This window comes from Theropithecus gelada, chromosome 1, assembly GCF_003255815.1.
Source record: "Theropithecus gelada isolate Dixy chromosome 1, Tgel_1.0, whole genome shotgun sequence".
In the NCBI taxonomy this organism is placed as follows: domain Eukaryota; kingdom Metazoa; phylum Chordata; class Mammalia; order Primates; family Cercopithecidae; genus Theropithecus; species Theropithecus gelada.
The window spans coordinates 43,517,024-43,522,234 of record NC_037668.1 but is presented as its reverse complement, the minus strand read 5'-3'; positions in this window follow the sequence as shown (position 1 = coordinate 43,522,234).

The window sequence follows — 5,211 nt, the reverse complement described above, 5'->3', positions numbered from 1 at the left end:
TCCGTCGTGCCGGCCGCGGGGCCCGGCGCCCGCCGCCCGGCCCTCGCCTCGCCCGGGCCCTCGCTCCACCGCGGCCCGGCGGCTCCGGAGCGCGGCCGGCGGGGAAGGAGGCCGCGGGCTGTGCGCGGCGGCGGCGGCAGGAACTGATGTCAGGCGGGGCGGCGCCAGGGCCCGCCTGCGCCTGGGGACTCCGGGGACCCGGAGACCCGCACAGACCCTGGGCGCGGCCCTCCCCAGAGACCCCGAGACCCGCCCCCAGCCCTCCTCAGGCCACAGACTCTCCCCGGGTCCCCAGAGACACCCTCAGACCCCAGGGACTCCGGAGATCTCGTACCGGGGATCCCGGCCCTCCTCAGAGACCCTCCCTAAGCCCTCCTCAGCACACAGATTCCCTCAGGGACCCCAGAGACACCCTCAGACCCCAGGGACTCAGGAGACCCCGACCCCACCTGCCCAGGACACCGACCCTCCCCACCAGCCCTCCTCAGGCCATAGACTACCCCCCGGGACCTCAGAGACACTCTCAGATTCCAGGGACTCCGGAGACCCCAGTCCCACCTGCTGGGGACCCCCACAGACCCTGGGCCCCCAGCCCTCCTCAGAGACCCCCACAGACCCCGAGGCGCTGGCCCGCCTCAGAGACCCCGAGACCCTCCCCACAGCCCTCCTCAGCCCACAGGCTCCCCCCTCAAAACCCCAAAGACTTCCACAGCCCCAAGGACTCTGGAGACTCCGACCCCACAGGCCAGAGACCTCCACAGACCCCGAGACCCTGGCCCTCCTCAGAGACTCCAGAGACACCCACAGACCCTGGGCCCCCTCCTGCCGGTCCTCTTTAGTCCACAGACCCTCCTCCCTCGCGGGGGGCCCCACCCCTCCTCGGAGACCCCAGTGCACCTCCCTAACTCTGGCCAGGGACCCCGAGACCCCGAGACCCTCTCAGCCCACAAGCCCCACTTATCTTCCTCCCCTTCCTCAGCCCAGCCATCCCCTCAATGCGCAGACCCAGGCCCCCTGGCTTTGGCAGCCTGAAGGACCCAGCACCCCCACCGGGTCAGCCTAGACTCCAGCCCCTAGCCCTAGACCCTCCCTGGCCCCCCGGCCCTCCCCAGCCTCTCCCCTCCTCAGTGCCTCAACTTAAAGGCCCAGTCTTACATTTGAGGTCCCTGGTGCTCCTCCCCACCCCCTAAACACACCCTCTTCACCTTCAGCCCCAACGCGGTTCCCACTCCTTATCCTTATCCTTCTTCTTCAGCCCCACATATCGCGAGGGCCTCAACTCCCTCAGCCCCTGAAGCCCACCATAACAACTCTGTGTTCCCACACACCCTCCTCAAATCCATCTCATAAAGCCCCTGCACTTAGAGGTCTCAGTCTCCTACCTGGCTCTCTTCCCTCCCTAGGTTCCCAAATAAATATATCCTGACACATCGATTAGTCCCTCCTTTTTATTCTCAGACACCCCAATTCTCAGCTCTGGTTCCCTGGTCTTCCCTCTTCTCTGCTCAGGCCACCCCATCCCTGAAGCCCCCTTAGCATCTGAAATACTGATTCATTGCTTATCTCAGAGGAACCCCACAAGCCTCCAAAGGTTGCTCCCCACCCGTCCGTTTCCTAAGGAGAGACCTAAGATAGTGTTACCTTTTTTTTTTTTTTTTTTCCTGAGACAGAGCCTTGCTCTGTTCCCCAGGCTAGAGTGCAGTGATGCGATATCGGCTCACTGCAACCTCTGCTTCCCAGGTTTAAGTGATTCTCCTGCTTCAGCCTCCTGAGTAGCTGGGACTACAGGTGCGCGTGCCACCACACCCAGCTCATTTTTTTTTTTTTTTTTTTTTGGGCAGAGTCTTGCTCTGTTCCCCAGGTCGGAGTGCAGTGGCACAATCTCCGCTCGCTGCAACCTCCGCCTCCCAGGTTCAAGTGATTCTCCTGTCTCAGCTTCCTGAGTGCTGAGATTACAGGCGCCCACCACCATGCCCGGCTAATTTTTTGTATTTTAGTAGAGACGGGGTTTTGCCAGGTTGGCCAGGCTTGTCTGGAACTCCTGACCTCGGTTGATCCACCCGCCTCGGCCTCCCAAAATGCTGGAATTACAGGTGTGAGCCACCACGCCCTGCTGGTACTTTGTTTTTATATGACTACATCAGGGGACAAAATGAACTCAGGAAAAGGAAAAGAAAACAATTACCTGAGAAGCTGGGGTTGCTGCATATCATTACCACCCCAGGACCTAGGACAAGAGTTCCTAACAGTAAATACAAGTGTCGACAACAGTGAATGTTAAGTGTTTAGTGTTAACTATGTGTCATGCACTGAACTCAGTGCTTTCTGTACACTGGTCTCATGTATCCTCATAGAACGATTCTTGTACAGATAAAGAAATTAAGGGATAGGATTTAGGTACTTTGCTGAAAATCATACAGCAAGTGGTGGAGCCCAAATGCCAACCCAGGAATCTGACTCCAGAAGCCATTTGTATCCTTTTCTGGGCCAAGGAGCCCTTTACAGTTTTGAATGCTATTCTAGGAGACAACCCGACTGGGGCTGGGTCTAACCCTTTAGGGAAAAAAGTGAAGTTTATACTAACTAAACCCGGGACATTTTCTTTTTTTAAAAAAATTATATTTATTTGTTTGTTTATTTATTTATTTATTTTGTCACCCAGGCTGGAGTGCAGTGGTGTGATCATAGCTCACTGCAGCTTGAACTCCCTGGGGAATCCTCCCACGTCAGCCTCCCAAGTAGCTGTGCCACCATGCCCAGCGAATTTTATTTTTTGTAGAGACATGGCCTCGCTCTGTTACCCAGGCTGGTCTTGAACTCCTGAGCTCAGGCCATCCTCTTACCTCAGCCTCCCAAAGGGCTGGGATTACAGGCATGAGCCATCATGCCCAGCCCAGGGTGTTTTCTTATTTGTACTGAGTTCAGGAAAATAAGAGATAACAGCCTCTTTGGAGTTGTCATCTACCTCTCTTACTCAGAGAGCAGAATAAGAACAGATGAGGGTTGAGACTCCAGTCACTGGATTCGTAGAGAAAAAGTTGAGGACAGAGGACACATTATTTTGAATGAGGAAATAAATAGCCAGGTATCTGTGAGTAGAAATAGCCTCCTACTTACCAAAGGTGTTTGTGCAGTCAGAGGCAGCTGGAGTGAATGACTAGTCTAATCGTGCACTTCCTTCCCACTCCATCCTGGCTACGGTGCGTACAGGCCCCAACCTTTTGGATGCAGCTCTGGTTCATGAAAATGCAGTCCCCGTAGTTGACCCAACAAGCTTTGGTATTCTTCTCTGCTGTTGAAGAGCAGGCCATCTTCTGCTGAGCACTGTCTTCTGCTGGGCACCTCCTCCCTAGGAATGGCTGTTCATGGCTTGGACACAGGGTACACTCAACGGATATTTTTATTCCTTGGCTGTATACCCGGGGTGATCCACTTAGTCTGTGATGTAAGAAGGTGGTGGCATTTCTACCCTATTGTTTTCATCTTCATATATTGGGAGATGGTCACATTCAGCATTTTACAACATTCAGAGGAACGTAAGGTCTCACTGTCTACCAAATTCCTAAGGTTTGCATAGGTGAGCTGGTAGAATAGACATTGTTATCTAATAAGATTTCTTGCAGGAAAGAGGGAGAGGTCAAACGTGCATTCATGTGCAGCTAATTGCTCCTTGTCCAGCATTCAAATATGGAATCCATTCTGCGTGTCAAACACAGGGCGAGCCGGGCGTGGTGGTGCCTGTCTATAGCCTCAGTTGCTTCGGAGGCTGAAGAGGGAGGGTCTCTTGAGCTCACGAGGCTGCACTCCAGCCTGGGTGACAGAGTGAGACTTCATCTCTAAAAAAACCCCAAAAAGCACACAAACAAACAAACAACAACAACAACAAAAACAGGGTGACTCTGAAAAACACAAGATAACTATTTCTTTTGTTATTGGGAGTCACTTAAGCTGGAAATTGAAGCTCATTCATTTATTGCACAAGACTTTTCTGATCACATGAGAAGTGCACGGGACTCTGAGTCAAAAGGCAACAAGAATCAAAAGCCTCAGCTGATTCATGCTAGGGCCTCAGGCAAGTCACTTTGCCTTAATTTCCAAATCAGTGACCCAGGAAAAATGATTCTATTTTTCTATTCTTATTTTTTTATTATTATTATTTTTTTTGTCATTGTTCTTTGAGACGGAGTCTTACTCTGTCGCCCAGGCTGGAGTGCAGTGGCTTGATCTCGGCTCACTGCAACCTCCGCCTCCTGGGTTCAAGCAATTATCCTGCCTCAGTCTCCCAAGTAGCTGGGATTACAGGTGCCTGTCACTGCACCTGGCTAATTTTTGTATTTTTAGTAGAGATGGGGTTTCATCACGTTGGCCAGGCTGGTCTTGAACTCCTGAGCTCATGATCCACCCGCCTCGGCCTCCCAAAGTGCTGGGATTACAGGCGTGAGCCACCGCCCCCAGCCTGTTGTGTTTTTTTTTGTCTTTTTTTTTTTTTTTTCCTTTTTTGTGGAGAACGGGGTCTCGCTATATTACCCAGGCAGGTCTTGAACTCCTGGGCTCAAGCTATCCTCCCGTCTCTGCCTCCCTGAGAGCTGGGATTACAGGCGTGAGCCACCGCGCCCAGCCCAGCCTGTTGTTTTTTGAGACTGAGTCTCGCTCTGTCACCCAGGCTGGAGTGCAGTGGCGTGATCTCAGCTGACTGCAGCCTCCACCTACTGTCATAGCATTTAGAATACAGTCCATACTCTTTTCTCTGGCTTCCAACGCTGATCTGATCCAGCCTCCCTCCCTGACTCATCTCCTAATCTCTCAGCTGGTATGTGCCAGCACCACCAACCTTAGTTTCTCAAGCATCCAAGGGCCTCTAGCTATTCACCCAAATCTGCTCTCTCTGACTGGGTGCAATGGCTCACGCCTGTAATCCCAGCGCTTTGGGAGGCCAAGATGGGATGATCACTTGAGCTCAGGAGTTCAAGACCAGCCTGGGCAACAAAGTAAGACCCCCATCTCTACAAAAAATCCAAAAATTAGCCAGGCATGGTGATATGTTCCTGTGATCCCAGCTACATGGGAGGTTGAGGCTGCAGTGAGCCATGTTTGCACCACTGCACTCCAACCTAGGCAACAGAACAAGACCCTGTCTCAAAACAAAAGCCAAACAACAAAAAAACAAAATCTTCTCTCTCTTTACACAGTAATACGGTTGTAACCAGGCAC